Here is a 12,930-nt window from a genome sequence, read left to right as displayed (position 1 = left end):
AACTGTGAACGCTTTGTGTTCAAGTGCTCCATCAAGATTTCATGTGCTCATACATAATCCAAGTCAAACACGCTCACATTTACCTGCTGCACATCCCCAACAAATACACACACACACACACACACACACACACAGATAAAACACACCCTTGCTCTCAAGTGGGAATGGTGATGAGACACGGTGACAGCGCCAGGCGGGAGGAATAGGAAGTCAGTTGTACTGATCAGCCATCTGTGGTACAAACGGCTTTGCAACTCATCCTAGCTGTCTGATGGACGGCCAGATTCCTGGGATGCTTTGGCACCCTGCGGCCGCCGACTCCATGCGCCGCGTTAATTGTTCTGAGAAATGCAACAACGACAGCCAACATTGTAAAAAATATGCCAAAAACTTGTGATTGAGATTTATCTACTAACTAGTGATATGTTGTTAGCAACTACCTTTTCTGTATATGGAATGAAAGAAGGAGTTACTGTACATGTTTAATGTTCTGGGTTTGGTTTTTTGTTATCAATCTTTCATGAAGTTTTTCATGAAATCTACAAAGCTAATAAAAACAACAGATATTTTGTTCTACAGACGATAAAAGATGGGAATGGCTGTTTCATTTTGATATCCTCAACACAGCAGACTTTATTTTAAAACCATGTAAAAGAAGGCTAGATACTAGGGCTGTCAAAATTAACGGGATGATGACACATTAACGCAAGTTCGTTTTAACGGCATTAATTTCTTAAAATCATTAACGCAACTTGCGATTTTTTGGGTTGTAGCGGGCTCAGTTTTACAGCTTGAGTGAATATGTATTAAAGGGCATCATAAGAAACTAGAAAACCTGAGGAATCCAATGGTACTAACCACCAAATAATGCTCCAAACTTACGCTACATTTTGGCGAGGAAAAACTGGCATGGCCATTTTCAAAGGGGTCCCTTGACCTCTGACCTCACGATATGTGAATGTAAATGGGTTCTATGGGTACCCACGAGTCTCTCCTTTACAGACATGCCCACTTTATGATAATTACATGCGGTTTTGGACAAGTCATAGTCAAGTCAGCACACTGACACACTGACAGCTGTTGTTGCCTGTTGGGCTGCAGTTTGCCATGTTATGGTTTGAGCATATTTTTTTATGCTAAATGCAGCACCTGTGAGGGTTTCTGGACAATATTTGTCATTGTTTTGTGTTGTTAATTGATTTCCAATAATAAATATACATATACATTTACATAAAGCTAGCATATTTGCCCACTCCCATGTTGATAAGAGTATTAAATACTTGACAAATCTCCCTTTAAGGTACATTTTGAACAGATAAAAAATGTGTGATTAATATGCGATTAATTGCGATTAACTATGGATGATCGTGCGATTAATCACGATTAAATATTTTAATAGATTGACAGCCCTAGATACATTATTTAGATTTAGAATCTGTACATATACACATATATAAAATATGACTGTCTGAAATTTAATGATACAAGGTTTGCTTTATTTTTAGCTCTGTTCTGTTCTTCATTCTGGATCGGGTTTATAATAAATTGTGGAATCTTGTAAGTCAATGCGGACTTGGCATATTTGTATGCATGACACAGCAATAAAAACTTGATTAGTAAAATGAGATTTTACAGTCCTTGGCCAATATTGTAAAGATGCTGAGGTTTCAAAAGCTATGAAAGCCAGAAACAATATTACACAGTAATATAATACAATATTCAATATGAATAAAATTCATATTGAAATCTGCCATACATCATCTACACAAACAGCTACACAAGGATATATCACTAACGTAATGAGTGAGGAAGATTGCATTTTGTAGAGTGCTGAATATTAAATGTGGGTGGTAATAATAGCGTGGCATTGTTTAGTTTTATCTAACATATCTAATATGGGGAATACAAAAAGGAGAATGGCAGAAAGTGGGTGTAAAGGGAAAACAATAATAAATCTAAGATGTAATTTAAAAATATGAAAGTGGAAGGACACAAATATGAGTGAAACAGAAAAAGCACCTAAATGTATGTGTAATATGCTGATAACTGCAGTGGAAAATGTTACTTTCACACCTAAAGCATGATGTGAAAAGACAAGGTGCACTATGTAAAGATTAGCAGTATGTGTTGTCAACACTTATAGTTCTCTTCTGTGCTTTATACTGTATACAGTATGCTTTCAGTGAATAGAGCATTTCCAATTAAAGGAATAGTGTGTAACATTTTGGGGGATCTATTAGCAGAAATCAAATATTCATAACTATGTTTTCATTGGTGTATAATCACCTAGAAACTAAAAATCATTGTTTTCATTAACTTAGAATGAGCAATTCATATCTACATAGGGAGCGGGTCCTCTTCACTGAGTCCGCCGTGTTGCACCACCATGTTTCTACAGTAGCCCAGAAAGGGCAAACCAAACACTGGCTCTAGTAGAGAACCTTTCGTGTTTTTAGGTTATCTGAAGGCCACCGTAGTTCTCCGACACGTTTGTGAAATTACGGTAAAGTGAACTGCAGAGTGCAAAACTGTGATACCACCAGCCGCCATCTGACTTCCGTTGCTCCTAATGGCCCAAACACACCAACCAGACATCAAATAACTAGCAGCGATGAAGGCAGACTGTGCGTAGCCTCACGTCGCCTGTGTCTTGGTCAAAAAGCTGCATTCAAATACACCACAGAGACTACAGCCATTGGCCGACTATTACGTAAGTTCTGCGCCTGCAAGAGATGAAATAACTCTCCCTACCAGCAGGTAGCAGTAGTCCGTATTCGCCACTCAACAAGGGAAACCGGAAGACCGAGGACTGCTGATATACAAGCCGTTGTTATGATACGTACATGACATAAAGCAGCGTTCGCCGACCATTTTCACACCACTCTCAATCACCACTTGGCTTCATTCCAGATGGCCATGTCGCTGTGAAAATATTCGTGTATCGGAATGATCAGATGAGATTAAGATGTGTTTGCCCTCTCGACTTTACTTGTTGGCTTGCTTTCCTCACTTCCGTTTCTCTTCTCGTGCACTGAATCGCTTAAGCTGAACAGCCAATCAGAGTGATTTATCTCACACCACAAGATGCGGACAAATCCTACACACTGCACCTTCAACTTTGTGTTGGTCTCATTAGTATTAATATAATGGAAATAACATGCACATACCCTGTGGGTACATAACACTGTGGTATATACAGTAGATGCTCTCCTCACAACATGCACACCTGCATTCACCGACACTCGCAAACTTGCCCGCACAGAACTAAATGACAATAAAATATCTGTTGGAGTGTGAGCTAATGGGGAGAGCCTGCAGATCAAAGGAGACAGGACTGCTGATTTCCCCTTCCTTCTTCGGTCTACTGGGGAATAATCACAGCTTACCATCTAACATATTGTCAATAAGACAGAACAGGAACTCCCCCTATATCACAGCAGACAGATCACATACTGTAGAGGGTACTGGAGCGTAAACACAAGCAGCTTTCAGCATCCCCCTGCCCATCTTTTCTCCCTCCTAAATGCAATCCCCTGTACTCATGGAGACAGATACGTGCAATGCAATATGTTATAGGAGGTGTGTCATGTCAAGAGGGGCAGGGGAGATGCTTAAATTCAACAGGCACATTTATTTTGGACGCAAATTGCAAGGAAAAGCCAACATATTGTACCGCACCTGTAGCGTTTGCAGGTATATACGCACCAAATTTTTATATATAAGGCCAGACATGTTTAAATCTGTATCTCTGTGCACATTGTAGGCTCAAATGTGATGGTTAATCAGCAGCTCTGTAGTACAACATCACCAGGGTGCAGAGTGAAAGCCGGGGGCACAACCAACCAGGAAGTATGATTCACTGACTTTTTTTTTCACGCACAATAACTGGAGTCTAAATCAAGACCACAGAGGGAGGTATGTGGAAGAAGAGGCTGGTGCTTTTAGAGACAGATTCAAATATTTGATGTACACACAACACACAAACCACCTGCATATATTACTGTCAATCAAGTAAACGCACATTTTAACATTGTACGAGGCTCGCCGTCTCCTCTGAAGAGTTCTTATCAACACCTGGCAGTTATCGCTGACATATGGCTGTGTCTTTTGGGGGAAATGGATGGGGAGACGAACACAGGCTTTCATCACTGCCGCTATAATGCATTACGGGAGCTATCGGAGCAAGACAAAGGATATTAAAAGTATGAGAGGCGATGTCTGGGGACCTGTCAGGGCTCATAGTAACAAGTCATAGTCGGCTGAGTCTGCATTGTGGAGGAGAAAAAACGGCCTGAGGGTAACAGATGATCCCAGGGACAAGTGACCTTTTGCCCCAGACGATGGACGACACTGATATGTCAGCATCGAGACCTTAGACAACTAAACGAAAAGTATGTTTGGTGTGGTGTAAACACTTGAGAAGGAATTTAGGTTTTAAGAGGAAAGGAGGAAATATTGATGGCCACCCAAATGACCTCACACCAAGGTGCATACTGGAACTAACACCTCAGGCTCACCTGAAGGCATTTATAGATTTAAGCTGGGGTAGGCAAGTTGGAGCAAATATGATTTAAAAAAAGTTATTTTTATAAAACTGTCACTAGATCCTGAAAGTAGTGCATGAGACAGGTAATCTGGAAAAAAAAACTGTGTCTCTGTGTCCTCCGGTGCTCCTAATGGCATCTGCAAGATTCCAAAGACCGGAGAAAAACAACCAATCAGAGCCGAGCTGGAGCCTGTCGTCTCAGAGCAGCTGTCAATCTCTCGCAAACTCCGATCAAACGGTCAAACCAGGCAGCGCTGATCAAATATGAATTAAGATTCTGTTACTGTAATGCCTATTTCTGGCATAAAATGTTTTCAGAAATATATTTTAGTGTACTGTTTAGCTGTAAAATGAGAACGTTTGTGACTACGCCGCCTTGTTGAAAACAGTCGAGCCAAAACCAAGCACCGCCCACCAGCAAGAGCAAACTTTTTGATTCTGAAAACATTTGAGAAATAGGCATTATAGTAACAGAATATCGATTCGTATTTGATCAGCGCTGCCTAGTTTGACCATTTGTTTGCGAGTGATTGACAGCTGCCTCCGTTGAATGAACAGCCAATAGGAACGCTCTCTCTCTCTGAAATGACCTGTGATTGGCCAAAGTCTTCCGTCACGAGCTAGAATTTTTTAAAGCCTGAAAACAGAGCCATGAGGAGGTTCAGAAGTCTAGTTGTCTCTCAGAACACTTGAATTACAATATGCTGGAAGGTTATTATGGATTTGTTGCCCAATGATGCTAAAAATATTCTGCCTACTGAAGCTTTAAGGGATTTAATAGGGAATGAACCTACTGACTCCACTCGACCTGGCAAGTGATTTTTCAGTCAATGCTCTCATTCATAGTACAGTACGGTAGAATGGTCATCATACTGTACCTCCACACTATTTGCTGAAAAGAAAACTTCATACCTCCCCTTTATTTGGCCAGGAAATACAGTTAAGGGCAACCCTTTTTTTGAGTTGATAGTACGGCCAAATAAACTAAACCCACCAGATTAAGTGATCTTTTAAGATATGGGTTTGGATTTGCTTGAATGTAATTCTAGCAATGGTTACTTGTACGCAGCCACAGCTTAATCCCTTTAGGGTTTTGGAAACCACTTAAGGATTTTCACAACCAGAAGCCAGAGAAATAACATAAAAAACAGAGAGCATCAAGAAAGAAAAATATGAAGGTATTTAACCTTTTTTTTATATATATATATATATATAAATGTATAATACATTCTTGGTACATGCATTTCAGTATCTATTATTTAGGATGTTATAGTGAAATTAAGTTATAATTTAGCTATTTTTTAACCTTTAATATAAAGTACAGTAAAATATTGCATGGTTATTTTATGAAATAGACTTCACTTTTAACTCGTCTTCAGTCAAAGTAAATATATGGAAGAAGAAATGTTAAAGAATTAAGAGGTATATTCAGCAATTACTGCTTGTTTGGCAACATACAATCATCAGAATACAAATAACATTCACTACGAATAACTTTCAGCACCGCAGCACGTGGACAGCATCGGCTCCTGAATGAATCAATGGCCAGGGAAAGGATTCAATTCCCTCCGAAGCCACCTATGCCAAAAACATGCGCACTACCAATAGTGAAATTACTAAAGATATAGTCTCACTAATATGAATGAGTACAACTTTACAACTTACCCCTCCAGGTTATTCCTCCAGCATTATTGTTCCATTTTCTCTGGTAAAGCCAAATCTCTGCCAAGTGTGCGTTTTTGAGGCATCCAACAATGAAAGCAGGGACGGGAAGAAAAAGGGAGATACAATGCGGACCTGTAAAAAAAAAAAAAAAGCAGGAAAAAATCAAAAGAAGGAGCCTGTGCCGAAGGAAAAGCCTAAATAATCCATCTGTGATCCAGGAGACGCTATCAGATGGGGTGCATACAAATCACAAAGCTACCTCTGCAGCAACCTAGGTCCAATATCCTCAGGGTCCTAAGGCTGCACTCACACAATTTACTCTCACAGATTAAAGCCCGACACCTCACACACTCAAGGACATGACCAAATAGTGATTTTTAACAATAGAATTAGCATTTTTATTTTTATTTGATCAGAATATCAAAAAATAAGACCATGTTTTTTTTCTCCATTTCCAATTTTCAATCCTTTTTTATCATCATGGACTAAATAATTAATAAGTGGCAAGTTGAAGGACTATTCTGAATGCTTTCATTGAGTGTACTGGTAAACCAGAGTGTTCTGTAAATTCTAAGTAAAATGTGAATCTATTTGAATTGAGGCAGTCTCTCACGCGATAATAACGCATTAACGCAAATTTCGATTTCGGAGGTTGAAGCTGGTTCAGTTTTAAAGCTAGTGAAGATACTCGCATTATATGAAACTAGGAAACCTAAGGAATACATTGGTACCAACCATGTAATTGAAGGAGGCTAAATAACACCCCAAACTTACACTAAATTTTGGCGAGGAAAAACTGTCATGGCCATTTTCAAACGGATCCCTTGACCTCTGACCTCAAGATATGTGAATGAAAATGGGTTCTCTGGGTACCCACGAGAATCTCCTTTACACACATGCCCACTATGATAATCACATGCAGTTTGGGGCAAGTCATAGTCAAGTCAGCACACTGACATCTGTTGTTGCCTGCTGGGCTTGAGTTATGATTTGAGTATATTTCTTTTATGCTAAATGCAGCACCTGTGAGGATTTCTGGACAATATTTGTCATTGTTTTGTGTTGTTAAATGAATTCCAATAATAAATATATACATACATTTGCATAAAGCAAGCATATTTGCCCACTCCCATGTTGATAAGAGTATTAAATACCTGACAATCTCACTTTAAGGTACATTTTGAACAGATAAAAAATGTGTGATTTGTGCGATTAATCGCGATTTAAATATTTTAATCCACTGACAGCACTAATTTGAATATTTCTAGAGTGTCTGTCTTGAATATAGCAACACTACTTCAACATTTCTTACAGCGTTATTTATTATAACACTTAGTATTGCAAAAATGAGCTGTTATTACCCACAATTTGTAGTCCAGTGTGCATATACTGTTTATGGACTGTATCTTTTTGAAGCATCACAGCTCAAAGCTTCTTGCAGCAATGGGTAGAGAATCACAGTGTGTTGTTGTTGCAATACGGGGACACGTCGTGGTTCACAATCTGCAGAAAAGCATCCCACAGGGTCCACGTTCACCCGCAGCTAAAACCAGCCTGCCTCTCTTTCACTGGGTGAAATTGAAATGGTTTTTGTCCATTTATTTTTGCTACCTGCTTATTCCTATTCAGGTATAAGCAGTGGGGGTGCTGGCACCTTAGCATGCATAGGCCTGAAGGCAGGAAAAACACCCAATTCATCATGGAGATAGCAAAGACAAACACATTTGCACCAAAAGAAATTTTAGATTTTTTTCCAGTCCACATGACTTGCTTGCATGTCCGTGCCTTTTTCTCTCCCACTATGCACCCCTTTGTGTATTTTTTTTTTCATGACCAGATCACCTTTGCTCACATCCAATGTTGTTTACAATAATTGATTTTTTTTTGTATGTTATTGTATTGGAAACAATGTCCACAATGACTGATGAATGCATCTTCTTCTGTGTAATGATGTGTGCAACAAAAGGCAAATTGATCCGCAACATTGCTCAGCAAGCTATTTATTCTATTCAATCTACCATGTAACAGTGTGATGGGCTCAGTGGATTTGCACAAATCAGGCAAAATACACAGGAGCTTTATAGGTGTAAATTTGTGTTGTATTCAATTCAGCCAAACAGAACAAGTTTAGTTTCATTGCTGCATTAAAAACCCTGTACTATGGAAAGATCAATCTATGTTGAGGCAAATGTTTATTCCTAACTGACAGTAAATCAGGGGACTTAAGGCAAGCCTTAGACCTGCACAGTATACTATATACCCAAACACCATAAAGGCAAACATTTATGTGTTTGGCTTTTAGGTATCCTTGCCTATAATTCTTCTGTGGAAAGAAAAATGATGGGGAAATGTATCGAGTCTGATGCTGCAATAGAGGGGCATCAAGGCATGTGACCCAAAACAATTTTCTTTTCAACTGCACTCTTATCAACAGCGCTCTTATCCAGATCCTTCATCTAACTCAGCAGTGCGGTTTTGAATTAACCTCAAGTCGATATCATGGTCATCTATCACGCTGACAGGAGCAGACTTGTGAGTGTGACATTGGAAAGATAATCATCTGGAGAGGAAAACGTGGTCTCCTCTAGCGGAAAAAAAAAATGTTGCTCAGCTGGGTCAGAATGACCAAGTCAGTTGCAGTTTGAACCTGAGGTGAGATACACAAAGACGGACAGTATGTGACGGACAATCATAAAAAAAAATATGTTTTGTATTCGGAGGATGCAGGATATCTATCAAATGCTTTGTTGTGAAGCAAACGACAATTATCTCCTTTTCTGTGGACTTCCCTTTGTTCTTTTCCGACGCCGTCTCTTCCGTGTTTAAACACTGACACATTAAACTATTTAGAAGCAATATTATCTCTTTAATTTATTACACTTATTTATGGTCTTTGTCACATTTAACATGTACGTTCTCAACCTTGTATTCATTATTTAAAGCTGCAGGTGGTAGAATTGGAGAAAATATGATTAAAAAAGGTTATTTTTATAAAACACTATATCCTGACAGTCGTGGATGAGAGAGGTAATCTGAAAAAAATCATGTGCCTCTTTGTCCTCCGGTGCTCCTAATGACATGTACAAGATTTCACAGACCGAAGGAAAACAACCAATCAGAGCCGAGCTGGAGCCTGCCGTCTATGAGCCGGCTGTCAATCACTCGCAAACTCCGATCATACGGTCAAACTAGGCAGCGCTGATCAAATATGAATCAATATTCTGTTACTGTAATGCCTATTTCTCGTCAGAAACATCTTGTAATGCACTGTTCAGCTGTAAAATGAGAAAGTTTGTGACCCGGCAGCCATGTTGAGATCAGTTGAGGAAATACCAAGCACCACCCACCAGCCGGAGCAAATTTTCTCATTTTACAGCTACACAGTATATCGAATAGAAATCATATCTAGCAGACTTTGTGATATCAGCAAATATTGTATCGTTGTCCAAAGAATCCATATAATATCATATCGTGACGAAACTTAACGCGGTTCGCCTCGCTCAGAGGCCATCCTCACCATAATAAAAGCTGGCAGTACAACGGTTTTGCACTCTACGGCGGACTACAGTGGCCTTCAGGTAACGTAAAAAAACACCAATGGCTCTCGCTAGAGCCAGTGTTTGGTTTGTCCGTTCTGGGCTACTGTAGAAACTTGGCGGAGCAACACGGCGGACTCTGTGAGCTCAATCTATAAGCTAATAAAAACACAACGATTCTTAGTTTCAGGTGTTATACACTAATGAAAACATAGTTATGAATATTATATTATATTTCTGCCATTAGATCCCCCCAAAATGTTACAACACTGTTTCTTCAAGGACAGTCACACAGTAGCAGTGAGATGATAAGCCTGTACTTACTTCTGTGAATGTGTTGCCGATTCATTTTCCTGATGTGTCTTCTTTCTGTTGGAAAAAGAAAAAAGAAGAGATTTGGGTTGAGGCTGAGATTTCAAAAAACCTGTTAACCCTTGGTCCTAGCCTCTCTTTGCCTTCCATTAATGGTCTTGGTCTTAATAATTGTTTCTCTAGCTGTATGGTCAACCTGTCACATAGACTAATGGCTAGCCCTGAGGTCGACTGAGGTCCAAATATAATCTATTTACATTGTACCCTCACCAATTAATCATTACACTTTGACCGTACTGTACGTTGATGAGGAAACAAATGCCTTCAATAAGAGCACACACACACACACACACACTTACACTCAGTATAGTTTAACTGTGATTTGCTCATATCAAAAAATGGTTATATTACCATACATTTATATGGTAATATCTGAGTCGCTTTCCCCTTTCTCCTCTTTGGTTGGGCTGACTGACACTTCAGCATTCACACAGTCGGGGAGCCAAACAAAGCTATTTTTGTGGATGGACCATAATACAAGAGCTGCATGGGGAATCTGTGAGAATGCAATCCAGGTGTCGTTGCCCCTTGGTAATCTCTCTCGTCTTCAGGAATTCATTTTCTCAGCGGCTTCACTTGAAAATGACATTCTGACACCATTTACATGGAAATCACTTTGCCTCTTCATCGGTAATGGTGGCCTGTGTGCAGACAGGTTCCTCTCAGAGGGCTAGACTATTAATGGACATAAACAGCAAAGAGAATGACGGAAGAAAAGACAGGAAGGACGAAAGAAAGAAAGAAAGAAAGAAAGAAAGAAAGAAAATGTAGCAGATGGTGGATACTGGGGGTTTGAGGGTTAAAGTCAAGGTCACAGCTTTGGGTATTAAGGGATGAAAAGGGGATGGAGACACCGAGGGAAAGTATAATGTGGGAAATTCCTATTTCTCCCCTAAAACGTGCATCTTCTCTCTCTCTCACTCTCTCTCTCTCTCACATACACAAGAGAGCGATGTAAAGATTTTCCCTGAAAGGAGCAGAGAAATCCACCATCAAAGCTCACAGCTGAGTATAGGTCTTGAGAGGAATCCATATAATGTGTGTTAGGTCAAAGTGAGACATATTTGAATACAAATGCGTCCTTATTTGGAAAGAGATTTGATTACCATGCATGCATTTTATCTCGTAAGACAATTTCTTGTTAACATTGATCATTCAAACCAAAGATTTGAATGTGAATGTGAATAAAAAAACAGCAATAGCTCGGTGCAATCACAACAACCACATCTCTATTCTCAAGTCCAAGAAGGCCTGTCTGTATTGCATTACACACAAAAGCCTATACTGTATGCATCTCCATACACATTGCATAAATGTGTACTACTTGCACACTTTCACTTGTGACCTCAGGAATAAATGCATGCTTACACGCACACACACACATTACTCAGCAGTGCATATATAAACATGCACAACAATGTATACCATAGGTGGGATTACAAGCCATGAATCAATGTCAAGTGTTTTCCATATGAAGACCATATATCAACATATGAAATCCCTTGTAGAATTCTACTTGTAGTAAAATAGATGTATGTGTGCTGTCAACGTGTTGTTTGTGAAAATTCCTGTTTTAAACTATATATTGAATATCTGTGAATAAGGGGGGTGAAGGTGGAGAATTAAGGTTAAGGCCTCCACCTTGCATTACTGTATAGCCCTGTACTTGATAAAGAGCTCATTCAAACACTCAATGCTGTAATAAAACCCCAAAATAGCATTATGTTTTCTTATAAACTGTGTGTTTTTTACAAAAAACGTTGAATTTTTCAACACTACCATGTGATCCATGTTCTTTTTTTTTTTTTTTAAACTACACCATTATTACAACATTACATTCACCCAGCCTGCAACAGTGATTTTTGAGTGAATCTTAAAATTCATCAGGCTGAAACACTTCTTGGCTTTGCAAATAATTTGGGGGAAGAATCAGTATCTTAAGTGTCACAATAGTGTTCATTAGGTCAGACTGTAAAGAGTTTCATGCACCTCCCCTATGAGATGAGATGGCTACATTCCAAATTGCATATTTTTTCTTTTTACTTTTAGTACATACTGCAGCTGCCCTTGCAAAGTACGTACTGTTGGATGCAGTATGCATACAATTGGGAGTGGGACATACTACTTCGTCATAACATTGTGCCTTGAACTTTGACCCTCTTGCTCATATATCTGCTGCACAGAGGATTGTGGGTTAGAATAGCCAAAAAAGTATGCTGGCTTGCATAATGCAAAATGCATCATCATCATCATCATAGGACATCCTGGTGTTTTTGGCATACTATGTATTGGGACATACTAAATGTTTTTCTGGCATACTAAATAGTATGGTAGTATTGGAACGCACAGGGTGTTTTATCAGAACATGTCACATGCACACACACACTTACCACCTATACCAAGTTCCCACAAGACACAAACACAACGAAGACAAATCCTGGAGGCTTAAAATAAAAAGCATCTTGACAGTGGGCTGTAGAGAAAATGTTTCATGATACAACAAGCAAATGAAAAATATCTTTATAAGCCACATTCAATATCTAAGAGTATAAGGCTGACACGCTGACACACCTCCACAACAGCTGGGGTGTGATGGAGATTGCTGTCCCTGACACTGAGGAGCAGGATAGGCCTTTTTCACAACAGAAGTGTGACTTGGCATTGCCGAAAAAGAACAGCTCTGATAACATTCTGGCTTCATCATATTGCAATGTCCCTTGGTAAGCCATGTTATTGTGACAGTGAGACAGCATACACAACACCAGGCTCCTGAAAACAAAGCAGCTAAATGGAATTAAGCCATCATTAGTT

The 12,930-nt window shown here is 39.3% G+C and overlaps 1 protein-coding gene across 1 annotated transcript in view; it reads right to left on the bottom strand.

The window, feature by feature from the left end:
• The window catches only part of LOC119475789 (roundabout homolog 1-like), a 119,720-nt gene extending 109,569 nt beyond the window's left edge, over positions 1–10,151 (bottom strand). The window contains exons 1-2 of the mRNA XM_037748820.1: positions 10,072–10,151; positions 6,212–6,343 (exon numbers count right to left, since the gene is read on the bottom strand). The gene's annotated coding sequence lies outside the window, so the exon portion shown is untranslated. The remainder of the gene's footprint in view (positions 1–6,211; positions 6,344–10,071) is intronic.
• Positions 10,152–12,930: the final 2,779 nt, after the last annotated feature.

The sequence above is a fragment of the Sebastes umbrosus genome, chromosome 17, assembly GCF_015220745.1.
Source record: "Sebastes umbrosus isolate fSebUmb1 chromosome 17, fSebUmb1.pri, whole genome shotgun sequence".
Lineage (NCBI taxonomy): Eukaryota > Metazoa > Chordata > Actinopteri > Perciformes > Sebastidae > Sebastes > Sebastes umbrosus.
Note: the sequence above shows the minus strand (reverse complement) of the source record. Positions and strands in the feature narration are given on the sequence as shown.